Consider the following 16,577-nt stretch of genomic DNA (forward strand, 5'->3'; position numbering starts at 1 on the left):
TCAATTAGTTCTCCTAGTTTGTGTGTCTCACCCGCAGACTTGAAGAATGTGTACTCTGTGTCCCCCGGGTCACTGATAATGATGTAAGGACAGATCCTTTATCCTTAAAGATATAAAGACAGATCCCCGCACAATTCCACTCGCTATTGGCACCCAGATAGAGTACAGCCCGTTAACCACTGCCAGCTAAGCCCAACCAGTTACTCACTCATCTAGTTTCCACCAATCCAGTCTGTAATGTCCCAGCTTGGACAGAAGAATGTTGTAGGAGAAAGTGTAGAAAGCCTTGCAAAAGCCAAGATGAGTACTGTCCACTGTTCTCTTCTCAGCCGTATGTTCAGTTGGTTTATCCCAGAGGACAGTCAGATTGATTAAACTAGATTACCCTTGGTAAATTCAGGTTGATTGTTCCCACTTACGCTATGCCTCCTTCATGTGCCTCAAAATGTGTCCCAGGAGGACTCAACCCAGGATTCTCCCAAGGTGGAATCGAGACTGACTGATCCGTAGCAGTTAGGTAATTAAGCAAATATACTTGTATATCAGTGTTAATCCAACAGATGTGAATTTAAATGCTTTCAGTATTATATCTTGATTGCACTAATGAAAGAATAGCTAAAGATTTGGTTAGAATATCTAGTGTACTGGATAGCAAGCTCACAAACGATAGTTCAGCTGGTTAATGTAATTTCCTCTGGTTTGCCAACAGTCCTTGATTTTCTCAAGTACTAATATTTGTTCTGTTGCATATCTTCCTTCAGCTACCATAGAATTTTTTTAATAGATATTGAATACCAGTGATGTGAGTGGTAGCAGACCTGCAAATGCCTCTGGGTATTTCACAAGATTTTTTCCTTCTTGAACTGTGCAAATAACTATGCTACTCTATGTATCAAGTGTATTATACATACTATTCTATGCTATATCCGTATCTCCACAATCGTTAATGTAAAGTGATGTAAGCATGATCTATGAAAGGTCTTATTTCTGGCAAAAAGGGTTTGATTCCTCTTTGGATCCCTATTACTCATTGCCTGTGAATTTGGTATTTCTGGAGGGAGCAGTATAGTTCTACATTGACATTTCTTGATGAAAACACACAAAGTATAAAATTCCTGTGTGAAAGATGTTTTTTGCACTATGTTCCATTTCCTTCGTAAAAACCTTCATAAAGTAGGAATGGCCTAAGTTAGATGAATTAACTTTTGAGAATTTTCTTTTTTTCTTTAACAAATTTGGTAAATTATGTCTGCTTCTGATAACCATATATTCTGAAACAGATACTCTTTATATATAGCTTGTTGTTATCTCAGCTGAATTCACATAGAGTCAGATCAGTTTTTAGTAGTTTGCACCTGTGACTTTGTGCAGTCATGTGGCCACTGAAGTCAGATTTGGAAGACCGAACCCCATTTATCCCAAAAATACCAGTACCATCTGTAGATGACTGATACTGTTGCAACTTCTCAATAGCAAATAAAAAATATTGGAGACTGAGAACTGGTTTTGCTGTTAAGGTTCTTGAGTATGGTGCTTTTTTCTTTCATGAATGCTATGAAAATCTAGGGCCGTGCATTCATAACGAAGGCGTATTAAATGAGCAATCTAGAGTCACGCTTAGCAACACAAATAATTTGTTTAAATATCCAAACACAGATCTAAGGATATAGTGTAATAAAGTTAATATTTTAAATTCTGGCTGTGGATTCTAGACATCTGTTATTTTCTTTGCTGTGAGGGAATGAGCTGTTAAGAGACAAACTTTCTGCCTATTTTAATCTGTCTATGGTAGGAGCTTGATTAAAGGAGGAGAGGACAGGGGCACAAACAGTTCAGGCAGCATACTGCTTCCAGAATGGGACACAGCTTTTCACTGAAAGCGGAACAAAGCTGCTTACATGAACGTGCTGCTCCCAAACACTGCCACTGAGCTCAGTGCTGAGGAAGCAGCTCTTAGCCATTAGCCATATTTCACCTAACTTCCATCCCTGACCTATTCTCAAAACTGCATGTACTAGAACCATGTTTCTAAGGCTCGCCATGTGGATAGCAATCTTCCTAAGTGTTCTTCAGTTCAAGCAAAAAATCTTAATGTTAATGTCCCTTTAGTTTGACACCTTTAATGCTGATCTTTCACAGCTCAGCGGTAGTGAGTTGGCTTTGGCCTGTGTAAAGGTTGCTGCGTTTCTAAGGCAATTAAAATGTTTAATGAAGGGGTTAATTTTCCTACTTCTGTCACAAGACCTCAAGTTTAACTTTGGTGTTTTAAAGCTACAAATGTCAATGGAGTTGTCATTCCACACTGCACACGAACTGGCTGAACCTTTTTAATACGAACCAAAGTTGGACACTATTCTAATATACAGCACAAGAGAATAGTAAAGGCCCAAGTTAAGCACGTATATGAAAGTTATGCACAGTATTAAAAAATGGTTGTAATTGTGAAACATAATTTTACCTAGCAGTTTTCATTTTTATATGACCTTATATGACTGAGAGTGCTTGAAACCAATTTTTAAGGCAATATGTTCATTCAAAACCAGGCCCCACCTTCCCCCAAACCACTAGATGAAGCATTTTATTGCAGGGCCCATAAAATTTTCGTGTTATACTGGAATGATTTATCACAATTAAGTAACTAGTCACTGTACTTCAGTGTTTTGATCAATATTTAGTAACTTGAGGGTCAAATAGACTGGGACTGAATTCCTTCCGTGGGAGAAAAAGAATCTCTTGAAATCAGTGTTTTAGAAGGAAAGCAATATATTAAACACGGGAAACTAAAGCCAAGTACTTGTCATGTGCTACTATGAAGCTGCTGTTTGGAAATATATCTGTAAAGTTGACTACCGGATCTGAATTTAAAGGCTAATATGTGGGATACTACACATTTTTCCAGAGATATAGAGAATTTTTTGTTTATTTTGGTTTTGTGTGCATATGAAGAGAGAGGAATGGGGTTTTTTAATAGATAAGAGCTTATTAAGGATCATCAAAACTATATCACACTGAAATTTGAGTTGTGAATGCCTTTACATCACTTACATATTTATAGCATACACTATTTATTACATTATATAACATTGAAAATACATTTACTTGTACACTTTAAGCTTATTTAAATATTCAAATTCTTTTGTTAAACCAAAAGCTGGAGTGTTAATGAGTTTGGGAAATATGCTTATTCAAAACAGTTAAATGCCTGATTTACTGTGTTGTGTAGAACCTAATTTACGGACAGTAGGTACCATATAGCATGAGAAAGCCACTTAGAGAGTATGCTAGGTGAATTAAGGAATTCCCCTTTAAGAAGCAAAATTCTTTATACACAGAATTGGGCTGGCAAGGTTTTACATGGTTACTAAAATAAAGAGGCTTCCAAAAATTTCTAGCACTTGTGTGTTATGTGAAAATTAAACTCTTTAAATGCAGATTTCAGAAAGGAAGAATGGATGCAGTTACAAAATAAACAAAAATTCTTGGTAAAATTTTTTGTATTCTCATACCTCTGCGGTCTTATTATTAAAAAATTATTAGCACTATGCTAAATTTTAATTTATATTGCCTCTAGCACTCTTCAAAGCTTAAGTCTTTTCAGTGCCACATAGTGACAAAGTGAATTAAGATAGGAATTAATGGTTACTAGTGTTAACTAAGCCATCAGGATCCCAGCTGATGTTCTGAGGCCGACCTGAGAATGGCACCCAAGGCTTGGTGGAGATGGAAGGTCAGCAGCATTTGAACCGCTTAGAAACCTGCCAGCGTTTCAGGGGAATTTCTTTTGGTCAAGACAAATTGCCATCACACACACTGGGCAGCTGTCAGTGAAAGTTTGATCCGCTCCCTTGTTCTGTGTCTTAGTGAGCGGGAAACAGCGGCACAAAGACATCAATTTTCACGCCACTGCTACTCTGTTTCTTCTTTTTTCTTTTTCCAAGGAAATCTGCAAATTCCTAGCTCTGTTGTTGCTACCTTCAGGAAGATTCCCAAACACGTGCTGCAGGAAAGTGAGGGGGAGACGGCCCCCACACACGACAGGGCAGCATTTCGAGCGGTGAGATTCATGAAGGTCCCTCAGCAGGGACGGCCAGATGGAGGCTCTCCAGCCGGGCACGGCCGGCAGCTGCTGAAGCGGCTCCCGGACGCGGAGCCGGTCACCGGGCCGGCCTTGCCGGGGGACAGCGGCTGTCGCGGGCCGGCCGGAGCCGCGGCGGGTGGCGGGGGGGGAGCAGCCTCCCCCGGCACCCTTGAGCCGCGGCCCCGGGCGGCGCAGCGCCCGCGCACCTGCGTGGGAGCCGCTCCGTGGGAGCCGCCGGCCCGCGGCACCGCTCGGCCCCGGGCGGCAGGTAGGCGAGGGCGGGCGCCGCGCAGGTGCGCAGGGCGGGCCGCGCACGGCCCCTCCGTGCCCCGCGGCTGCGCGGCCGCGGCCGCTCTCACAGCCCCGCCGCCTCGCAGCGGGCGGGAGGGACGGAGGGAGGGCGACCGGCAGCCCGTCCGTGGCCGCCGCCGGCGGGGAGACCGGCTAAACTTTGGGTAAGTGTTGCGCGGGTGCGGGGGCAGCGCCTCTCGGCGCCGCGGGGCGGGTGGCGAAGGGGGAGCGGTGCGGAGCCGTGCGCGGGTCTTTCAGCACCGCCGCCCCGGCGCGGAGCCGCGGGGTCGGCGGGCGGCGCCCGGGGGCTGCGGGCGCCGGACAACAGGTACCGCAGCTGCGCGGGGGGCGGGAGGGGCTGCGTGCGGGAGCGTGTGTGTGTGTATGTATGTATGTACGTGTGTGTGTGTGTGCGTGTCGCTTGTGCCCTCCCCCCGCCGCCCGGCCAGAAAGGGGGTGGGCGATGTGCTGGCGCACAGCCGCTTAAAACCGGGCGGCCCGGCGGCGGCCGCCTGTTCCCGGGCGGAGGGCGGCCGCCGGGATCGTCGCTGCGCCGCGGCCGGCAGCGGGGCGGAGGTCGGCGGCGGCGGCCCCGCGGGGCCGGGCTGCGGCAGCCGGCGGCGGGGCGGGGGGAGGCTGGCGGCGGTGGCGCCGTCGCTGTGGCTGTGTCGGTCGCCCGCCCGGCTGGATGGCCGGTTCCCGCGGCTGCCCAGGGCGCCGGGCTCGCTCGCATCCCAGGGCCGCGCGTTTCCTCCTGCATCGCACTGCAGTAAGTTGCCGAGTCGCTGGGCGGCTGAAGCGGTTGCAGTCGCGGAGCCGGGGCGGGGGGTGGGGGGGGGGGGGCCGTGTGCGGACGGGCGTGTGCACGGACGCAGCCGGGGGGCTAGGCAGAAAGTTGTAGCGAACCGTGCTGGGTTGAATTCGTCACGACTCGTGGCTTTGGTTTCCAGTCAACGCCACTTTGCCTCGTTGACCTACATCACTTTGCTCGACCCCAGCCGATGTCCTGATGCTGCCCGGGCTCTCGTCGGCAGCTGGGTTCCAGCCGGTGAATTGCTGAAGCACGGAGTGCGGGTGAGAACGTGGTGGGGGCAGGAAACAGAAGGTGCGACTGCAAACTCAGGCTTCGAAGGCTGGTCTGCTGAAACTTTGAGTGTCGATGTGACAGACCGTCTGCCTGAGGGTCTTTTCGAGGAAGAATTAAAAATGTTCTAGTAATTGACAAAACTTTTGGATGTCTGAAGGCAATTTAGATACAGCTTATTCTTGTTTCGTGTGGTCTGGTGTTGTTCTGATTCATTTTGTTGAAAAAGAGTTTTTATTTGTCAGGAGTGCGTGCAGTGACGTTTTTCATCGTGAGTACCCTGTTTTTGAAATGGATGAAAGGTTTTCTCAGAAGATTACGGTATCATGAGTATTTTTTCCCTAGCTAAACAAGCAGTTTATAGAGTCTTCAGTTAATTCTGCTTTCCATTCGACTGCTTTTCTACAAATGTAGTGAGAACTTTATTATTTTCAAAAGCAGTTTTATCTGCTTGATGTAACTTTAGAAAGCAGATGGAATAAGCTTTTAAAATCCACATTGTAAAATGAGAAAGGGAATGCAACAGGGTGGGGAAAACCAATAATTCTTGCAGGAGAAATAGTCTTTTTTTTTTTTTTTTTAAGCCACTGAACATTTCTTCTGCTCCCATTTAGGTCAAATGACCTCATGTAGCAATGTAGTAGTTTTTGTTCTTTGTACTTGAATGGTATAATGCTTCCACATATATTAAAACATCATTATACATCTGAAAAAAAAAATCCATACCAAGAACCTAATACGCATTCCCAAATGACTGAACTTGTGCTATGCTTTGGGATAAAATGACAGGAAGTAAGTTCTTTGTTTCTTCCCAAAGTGATAATCCAGCATTGCTCAGAGCCTGAAATGCCTGTTTGGTACAGAATGAAAACAAGCATCAAGAAATGCAGGGCATCACAAAGCAATGCTTTCCTCCTGGGGCTTATGTCATCCCTTGTTCATTTGTCAAGGTGGAAGGACTTTGATGTTTATCATGGCAGGGAAGTCCTGAAACGATTATTGAACAGTCTGAAACGTGTGTGGAGTGAGATATTTTATACTATGAATTTGAAGTACTTGGAGCCCAAATCTGCTAATCTAATTTAGGTGCCTGCAAACAACTGAAGTTGCTGCTCTTAAGCAGGCTTAGGAAAAAAATACACTTTATATTTGTTTAGGAAGAAGAAATATACATTAACTGTTACTTACAAATGGAAATAATCTTTTGTGAACACGTATAGGTGTCTTGAATGCTCAGAGAACAGTGTTCAGTAGCAATGCATAAATGAACAGATAAGTTATTTTTGACGAGTTTATGCAGTTTGAAAGTATCAAAGTTAACATCTGTTTTGAAGAGCACTAGACATCAGGTTTTTATTTATAAGGAGATTCTGCACTGTTTCTGCTCTGGAACGAAGTGTCATTCAGGTGACACTTTATGGAACAGGTCTAGGTAGCTCTTGCCAGTGGTGAGAGATCACTGGAACAGGAATGAAGAGAATGATAAGAGGGTTGTAGGAAGCCTGCTAGAGCAGCATTTTGATAAAGCAGAGTGTAAATAGGGCACGTTTGGGAGTAAAGGTAGTAATAGGTCAACATTGGAAAACTTCAAAGTTGGGCAGCTGGATGGCTGGACTGGACTTCTTTTGGTTTGTGCTTGTATGACAGTAGCACTGGGTTCTTGTGGATGGCACTGACAGAATGGAAGATAATGGGTTTAAGTTACGTTTTATAATTAAATTAATAAATATTAACAGCATATATGGATGATGCATAATGTTTCATTTCTCTTTGAATTGTTATACCCTTAGAATCCTTGTTACAAATGGGATCACTGATAAGTTACACCTTCTGCGTGCAATTTTAACAAGTCTTTGTGAAGCCTCAATTATTTCTCACGTTTCCTTGGTTAAAGTTAACTTAGTTGTAAAGAGCACCTTATGCGATGATATCTGTATTCATAGAGTGTCTTCTCATCTTTTGTTGAGGTGAGAGTTGGGCAGCATTGTAAAAAGCATGTGAAGAAATGTTGTCACCTGTATCTAGAATTACAAAAGAGTGACAATTATAAGGGAGAGGAAAAGGGAAAGAACAGGTCTTGTTCTGTGCTTTGGCATCCAGGACCAAAAGAATTTCAACCAGACTTTACCTGGGAAGGAGAAGGTACTTGGGAAAGACATCTATGATTATTTTTAAATTTTGATATGAAACCTGGGAGTCATCAACAGAGTGCAATGCTGTTGAAGAACAGGATGCTGGCCTCCTGAAAGCATTAGTTTTGGATTCCGGCTCCCTGCTTCTTGTCACTATCAAGTGATGTTTGCAGCCTGCCTCAGGAGTTGCCAACTGAGCTTCACACTATTGTCTCAAACAAAAATTAAATAAATAAAATGTACTGGGCCTTGCTCTGGATATGATTCACAAATTTTAATTTTTTTTATACCTATGGAGAATCAGTTCTAAGTTTTATTCTTCAGGAATTATAGCATTTCACAGCCAGTGTAATCAATAGCAGAGGGTATAAAAGGTTAAAAAAATTATTTCTCTGAGAAGAATTCCTCATAAAGGATCTTGTTGACCTTCAGCTCTGAGTTTCTTCAGTCAGAGAACTCTTGCCCATTGTTTCCTGCGGCACTTACAAAATAATTAGTAACAGTAATAGTAGACTTAAGACAATTATTTGTCCATAACTGTAGTTTTTCATAACAGTATTTTAATAGTAAACTTCTCTTTGGGGACTTGCTGTATAGCTGAACCAGCAAATTCATGGTACTGGAAGAAAGCTTAAGTGACATGCTGCGTCTCACTGAAAAGAATTAGATGTCTGACATTATTTTTGATACCTTGTCTACAAGAGTGGAAAAATATATATAAATTTTGGCTTTGAAACTGATATCATCAGTTTGTCAACCTGACCTAGTTTTCATTATACTAATGATGCTCTTACTACGGATAGAAATGATCTGATGCAGGTAAAGTATTGAAGCTGAAAGTAGGAAGTGGAGAAGTACATTTTAAGTTATTTACTTAATTATTTATTTGAAATAATGATGAGTAACTGTCCCAAAACACCCAGTAAAACAGCTTTATGCAATGTAGAACACATTTTCCTTTTTTAATTGTTTCTGAAGAAAATGGAAGATTTCTCTGAATAATGTTTGCAGCAATTTAGCCCTGAGGGGATATAGTCTTGTTTAGTTAGTTTGCAAGCTTAACAAATATAAGTATTTGGAGGCTAATTATTTCTTGCCCAACCCCTTGATACCAGTTTGGAATGTAAATGTACAACTCTGACACCATTGTGCTGCCCTAAACTATTTTTTAAAGGATGCATAAAACAAAGAAAAGCAAACTTGCGAACACATTTGTCAGTTGAGTGTTACTAATTAGATTTCTAATTGCTGCAACAGATTAACTTTTTATTTTTAGATAGTGTTCGTTATTTACTGTAATCAACCATGAATAAAGTGACCTCTAGATACTTTTTTCTTGTCTGTTAAGTATTTTAATTTTCAGGAATGGTCCTTTTATAAATGCCGGCAAAAATCTTTAGTTAATGCAAGTTCCATGAATTATGTTTTTGTGTTTTGGTTTTTTTAAAATATTTTTTTTATTATTTATTTTCAGCCACATTTTGATTACTTGGTTTGAAATTAATGTGCTGTTCTTCATTATATGTTCAATGGGATATCCAGTGCTGAGTAGTAGTAATTAGTAGTAGACTCTGTAGTCTGTACAGTAGGAAGAATGCCAACAGATACATAATGAGGTTTTCACAGAAGTCTATGTTGCACTGTGTGCATCAAACACTGAGCCTTCTGCTGTGAAATGGTGCTTCGCCTCCCTTTTGGGTTGTCTTTTGGGGCATTATGAAGGATTCCAGTGTAGTGGTGGTTATTCAGGCAACATGGAGAGCTCGCACGGATAGTAGAAACTTGTTCCTTTTTCCTTTGTCTTCTAAAACATATTGTGTAAAGGAGAAGCAACTAGTCAAATTTATTCTGTTTGGTCTAAATGTGTCTCCAGGTGGACACTTCTGAGGCTTGCACTGGTTCAAGTTTGGAAATTATCTGAAATCAGTCCTGAACACTGTTGAATTACATGTGGTGTTCTCATGCAGTTACATGTTTGTATGACTGTGGTCCTAAATGGTTGACAAGCTAAATTTAAGCAAAAGGTAGAAATGGCAAATAGTGAGGCAGCTGTATCAGCCCAGGAGAGAATCATGGATGATGCGAAATCAGCAGACTTTTCCTGCCTTGTCTTCTGAAAGGAAAAGAAGTCGTGTCTTGTAAATCTGGTCAATAGAGGCTACGGCCTAGACATGGGTGATATGAACCACTGCATCCCAAGTGTCTGCTGTTTTTTTCCTCTGGCATCTTTTGCCTCTTTAATTGTGGATTTTCTCATGCTTTCTGCATGAATGGTTACGTTCATGAACTGAATGGAAGGTAATATCAGGATAAAGCCATAAAAATGTTGTGTTTTTTTTTTAAGAAGGGAGGAAGGAAAAAAGAAAAAAAGAAAAAGAAGATAACAGAACTAATAGCCAAAAATTAGTATTGAAGTAGATGAAAATAGACAAATATGTGATTACAGACAGGAATAAATTAAGCATGCAAAAGGAAATTTAATGTTTACTGTTGTTATTTTCTCCCCCTTCCCCCCCCAAGTTTAGTCTTCAAAGACAATCTTTTCCTGAAATTTAAAAGAACTTAAGCTAGTGAATTATATGAAAAGGCTTTAGGATTAAAACTGTAAAATTTGGATGAATCTCTCTCATACAGCCAGGATTCTGCTTCCTTGTACTCTTAGAATTTTATTTTTTTTTACTCAAGATTTTTACTTTGGCTGTTTCTTCATATTTTGATAATTTAGTCATCATTTAGAATTAAAAGTTTGGGTAATGTTAAAAATATACATAAATGGGCCTAATCTGTCCTATATTCAGTATCTAAATACCATCTGGTTACCTTCTGTGTCTCCTGTGATTGCTAATGGAAAGACAAAAGCACCTGCTGAGGGAAATTTTAATTTTGAGATAAGCATCCTATATAGGTCAGTTGAAGTACATTCTGGATGGAACCAGGTCTTTCAATTCATTATAAAGGGTGCCTGGCTGGGATGACTCTTTCACAGTTTAAGGTCTAATTTTAAGGCATCTGGCTTTGTGTGAGATAAATTGTAACCTTGGGTATTTTCTCAACTGGAAGGAAAAGTGTACGGGAGACTTGAACCCCAAAGAATGTATCAAATCTTCTCCATGCATTACTGAAAATAGAAGTAAAATAGAAGTAAAATAGTCTTTAAAAAAAGTAGTTGCTTAGAATGGGCCACATACCAGGAGTTAAATATCAAAGGACTTATTTTTAAATATATGTAAATAAACAAGTACCTTGGAGCATTTCCATCGTTCTTCATGTCCTAAAAACATGGCTATGATACGCTTTTATCAAAAAAGCCTGTTGTAATTCCTTATTGATAGAAAATATTCCAATAACACTTTCTTATAGAAATTAAAATTATAGAATTTTCTGAAAATTCTGGATTTACTTTGAAACTGTGTTTAGTTTTACTTCATTCTACATGTCACACACATTGAAAAACTGCTATGTCTGTGCCCGGGTTTGTCTTCATATCTCTTGTAAATTTAAAACGGTATAGTACTACAATGACTTCTGCTCAGGAGCGGCAGTGGATCGTTTTGCCTTTTCTTATTTTAAAAGCACTCATTAAAAGGTTTGTGTTTAAACAGCCCTACAACTTCTGTGTCAAAGAATTCAAAGCTTTGAAACAATGTAATCTTTTATATAACAGATAAAACTGTGTACTGCCCTTTGTTAGGCCTAGCGCTGCTGACACAACTGTTTCTTCATAAAAGTAGGGTGGCTGGAGGAATCCGCGGGAAACCTCCCAGCTTTGAAATTTAGGTGTTGTTAGTTACAGCAGATTACTTTGACAAGAATGTTCATATACTTTCTCTTTAAATTTAAAATGCCAAGTAGTTATTTTGTGTTCCTTACATAGTAAAATACCATATTCCATTATGATTTTTTTTGCCTTTGTGAAGTCAAAATAATGACTCGTAGAAAAGCTTTATATTCTGTCAAAGACTGTTTCCTGCAAATAATTTAGGTATCCAGAAACTATAAAACCAGCTTGTGAGGTTACTTGTATGTGTGATCAAGATATTTTTCTACCCTGTATTACAAAGTGCACCGGTATGGTGATTTTTGCATGTCTCTCTTGACATTGAGAAAAACAATCTTGATGGATGACCCAGTATTTATATCTAGTTGCACCTCTAATGAACAAGAGGAAATTCAAGTGTCTAGTAAGGATTTCTGTGTGTTCTTATTCAGGTCTGATGAGCAGCAGGTCAGGGTAGATCATCTCTCAATGACAGAAGAGTTTGTAGAATCACACAAATGCACTTTTCCAAGTAACAGGAGCATATTCAATCATATTTCAGTGTAGTTTAACGAGCAGATAGCTGTAGAGGAAGCTAATAAGAATATATGAGCCATATAAAAGATCTTACACTTTTTAACAGCATTCCTGCTGGACAAGCACTCCTTCAGGATTTGGGCCATAGTCCTTCTGACCTTATTTCAGTTCAGGGCACATTCCTGATCAACTCTGGTCACTCAGTGAAGCTTTTTCGTTTCAGATCCTACATTAGTGACTCCAAAAATGCTGTCCAGCTAAAGGAAAAGATGACCTATTACCCTTTCAGTATCCTAACACGGTGATGGATTAAGACAGCGAATTCTGCGTGATTAGTCCGGGACCCTAACTAAAAGAATAATCACTGCTATGGGGGCGGAGTCATGCTTTCATCATCTAGAATCCTTGAAAACTTCTCTAGTTCATCCTCTATTCATCTATCCTCTTAAGATAAAATTAAATAAAACATTGTTTGCAAAATCCAAGACAAAGTACTGTGAAGCATGAATTTATAATGATAGCAATTACAGAACTGAAATATATTCTTGCTTTGTTTACTTTTACTAAAATCAGATGTAAATTCTCTATGTAACCTGACAAGGTACAACTCTTTAGATTCGATGTGAGGTCAAGGTCTGGTTCATCTTGCATTATTTACATTTTTGGCCAGCTTCCACTGGAAAGCGTCACAGGCAGGTGAAGTTTGCCAATTCTTGTACATATTTCTTGGCATGTTCTGCAGTTTTCATTCAGATTCAAATGCTTCATCCCTTCCCCCTAGAGATTATTAATCTTTAATTTATTCAGGAAAAGTTTCAGCACTCCTCCCCTTGTCTTGTTTACTGCTCTCATTCTTTGGAAATGCAAATATGTGTTTGGCAGAGCAGGTGCCATCTCTTTTAAACTATGAGCAAGTTATTAACCCATGGAGGAACAAAATGCTGTTCCTCTCCAGGGAAGTAGATACGTGTATCCCAATATGAAGATCTTCTGTACTTGCTGAACTTTGTGTTTTCTTATCAACATGTACATTGATAACCATGCTTGATGCTAACATATGAATATGAATCACAAGTGTAGCTCATTATTGCATGTAGATGTTAAAATTGCTTTTCATCCTGTTTATGCTGACTGAGTCCCAATTCTATGTTTTAGGGGGTGCACTGACACTTGCAGAGATGTATAGAACCTCTGTAAATAAAACCTATATGTCTGGTTTCTTTATAGAACTTGAATGTCTTGAGCACTTAAAACTACTATCTACCACATCCATTTAAATGTTTTAGGGATATGCAAGAAATGGTAAGGCTGCTTAAAGAGAAATTTCTTGAGAAAAGCACAAAATCTGGAGCTATTCTAAACTGTTCCAAAATGAAGCACCTGAAGGCAGAACAGCTGTGTTGATGATCTTCAACCTGTGGGTGTTGTAGAAGGGAAGATAATACTTAGTCTTACCTCATCTTGAACAATGTTATTGTTTCTGCAGATTTAACACAAATTTCACTGAATATTTCTTTCCTTGGGTAACCTAATGGAGCTGAAGAAGGGAAGTTCATGCCAGCATATCCCTTCTGTCTTAATAAATGACCCTTAAATACCTTAAAATGGATGTAAACAGCATAATAATATTTGTTATTAAGTTTTCCATGGAGAAGAATCATATGTATATGTATAATAGATGGATTCTTCTGAAGATTCGATAATGCAGATTCCATTCCTCAGTACAGGTGCAGTGGGACTGCAAGCACAACTAGAACTTACAGGGTTGTTCTCCATTATTTATTATGTGGTTACTTCTGAAAACTCTACATATTGCCAATAAAACCTGGTTTTTGTGTGCCCCAGTGTTCAGGGGAAGTTCATGCTGTATGTGTGGCAGGTGAACACACAGAGTGTGGTAAACATTGTAGCATTACTTTTTTCAGAGCAAAGTCATTACCGTTAACCAGTTTTGTCTGGACTTTTTATTTTTGTGGAGTCATATTCTGTACATTGTCCTTAAACTGTGGCTTATTCACATCCATATCAAGACACGGCACTATTAGCAGGACAGGTGAGTGGGATCATTCTTTGTCCCTCTCTTTAGAAGCAAAAGGATAGCTTTACTGAATGAGCCTAGAAGTCTGTCTGGACTGGTATGCTGTCTCCTAACAGTGATTACCAAGGGAAGAATATAAGAATAGGCCAAGCAGCACCAAAGCATTCCTCCAGGCTCTGATGCCCTATACACGTTTATTATTTTAGAGATCTCTGCCATATGCCATTGCTTCTTTTTGAAGCCAGATGAATTCTAGCATAATCCTTTGTTCCTTATGAGCAGGTTGCTCCATCATTTTGTCCTTCCCTTTTTCCAGTTCTGCTCTAATCAGTTTGAAAATCCAAAACCTCTATATGTTATTCAAAATGCAAGTGCACCAGGGATCTATACAATGGAATAAATTGTTTTATTCTCTGTTCCTTTCTGCATACCTCTTTTTTGAATGCTCCTGAGCACTGATCTAATGTTTTCTGATTATAATTCCAAAATTTCATTTCTGAGTGATAACTCATCACTGATGAGCTCACTGCTCATCACTCTAAGTGTACAGCTAGGATTTTTTTTTTCTATGTGCGTTACTTTCTATTCATCAATGCTGAGGCTTATGAGACTATTCCAGTGGGAAATGGAGGGCAGCATTAACAAGCAAGAAAACGGAGAGTCAGGCTGTTAGGGGATTTAGTGCCTATATTATACCGAAATTCTGTTTCAAGTCTCTAAATCTTTTCCTGTGTCTGTCCTTAAAAACATTATGGAATCTATGTTAAATATTTCATTGGTATGGATATAATAACAAGTAGAAGAATGACTCGATCATCCATTGGAAATGGGTTGTCTTTTCTTGTGAATAAAAGGAACATAGTGAACTTAAATTTATGTACTTTATAACAGTCTAACGAATCATATCTTTTGGGTAAACTTACTCATTTAAAAAATTATTAGAAATAAATACCTTTTTAAAATTCTTTTGAAATGTTTTGGATCATTTTTTGGTTTTCTGTGTTTGCTTCTAATCATAATGTAACACAAGATAAGATAAAATAGTTAATCTTCTGCTGCAGAATACATAAATACTTCTACTTTGTCCATTTAGAACACGGTTGTGTGTATATAAATATTATTACATTCCATATAATTTTATATTGACTACATGCTGAATATGCCAGCAAGCATTCATTGTATGTTGCGAACATTATTGAATGTATAGCTGTCAGAAGGTATCTATTACAGTTCAATTACTTATAGGAATTGAAGGTTTGAGGTGGTAGATAGAGAAACAGTTCCCAAAGAAGCGACTAACCCTAACTGGGATTGCATTAGTTCCCGATGAAGTCCAAAACTTAACAGAAATGTTACTTTTATCTAGATCATATGCCCAACAGAAGCGGAGTTTGTAAGTAACTGGTACTCTGTGTGTGTATGTATTATTACTAAATAATTGACTGTATATTACAATCTTGGCAATAGTATTAAAAAAAAAAAAAAATCAACATCACCATATTCATCCTCTTTCAATTGACTAATATAGCAATGGGAACATGAACCTGGAATGGATCTCATGGACCATTGTATCTAGTCATTCACAGCCTCAGGAAACAGTGCCATAGATGCTTCATTCAGATGAGGTTCACTGAGCATCAATTTTGCACACCCTTACCACAAACCACAGAATATCTCCATGCAGTCTGAAAAATAACTGAAGAGTAATAATATAAGGCCAAGACATTAAACCAATAACACTACAAAAAGAAAGAAGGCAAAATACTGAGATAATTTTAGTTTAGAATAAAACATAATACTTTGGTTATGTTTGCATGCATTCTGTGCTCATCTGTGAAGGTATTTAAGCAAAGCAGTTAATGTCACAATTTTTTAAGGTCTGCTGTTTTAAATCTAAGTATTGGAGGAGACAGGAACAGCATTGCCTCTTATTCAAAAGTATGACTATTCTCACTGGGAGTCTGTTTCCAAGAATTGTAGCTCTGTGAAGCTGGTGATCACAACTGCAAAAAATACATTTCCCATAAATTATTCTGTATGCACTACTTGTCATTATAAATAATGCTTGTAAATAATAGGGCTTATAAATAATACAGCATATAGTCTTGCATTACATCATTTCTTTAATCCTTTTAGTAGGAGTTACAGTTCTGTGACATGTTACATGAATTGAGTGAAATACAGTCCAGTATTTCATAGGTCGTCTGAACTAATGAGATAGACTGGTGCTACCCTATTAGGTGTATGGGACAAAAATTTACAAAGAAATCCAAGCAATTTTACTCAGTAGGATATGTATTTAAGAATAACCACTGAAATGTTCAGAGCTAGTAAAATTAATGAATAACGAAGACTATCAAACGATAGTGTGTTATTCTGTGGATCTGAACTTGCAAAGGTGAATATGATAAATCAAGGGAATAGTAAATGAGGAAGGCTGCTGCTGTCAGACTCTAGTTACTGCTTTTTTTTTTTAAAGGTCATTATTCTAAAAATATTGAGGTAGACTGAGCAATGTTCCCTATACTTTTAAGTTTTGAAGAAAAAAAATGATGTGTAGGAGAAAATCAAGGCATCATAATGCTGATTATTGAGATGTGACCTCCAATATAGTGGGTATCTTGGCAAAATTTATCAAGTTTATTTTCTGCTTATTTTCC

The 16,577-nt window shown here is 39.5% G+C and overlaps 1 protein-coding gene across 4 annotated transcripts in view; it reads left to right on the top strand.

Moving 5' to 3' along the window:
- The first annotated feature begins 4,475 nt into the window (after positions 1-4,475).
- DGKB (diacylglycerol kinase beta) overlaps positions 4,476-16,577 on the top strand; it is a 363,957-nt gene continuing 351,855 nt past the window's right edge. For 2 of the 4 annotated variants that reach the window (XM_064444512.1, XM_064444509.1), the window contains exon 1: positions 4,889-5,138. The gene's annotated coding sequence lies outside the window, so the exon portion shown is untranslated. Of the gene's footprint in view, positions 4,534-4,888; positions 5,139-16,577 lie in introns of those variants that run through there. The other 2 variants (XM_064444510.1, XM_064444511.1) reach the window with 2 other exon arrangements.

The sequence above is a fragment of the Phalacrocorax carbo genome, chromosome 2 (genome assembly GCF_963921805.1).
Source record: "Phalacrocorax carbo chromosome 2, bPhaCar2.1, whole genome shotgun sequence".
NCBI classification, from domain to species: Eukaryota; Metazoa; Chordata; class Aves; order Suliformes; family Phalacrocoracidae; genus Phalacrocorax; species Phalacrocorax carbo.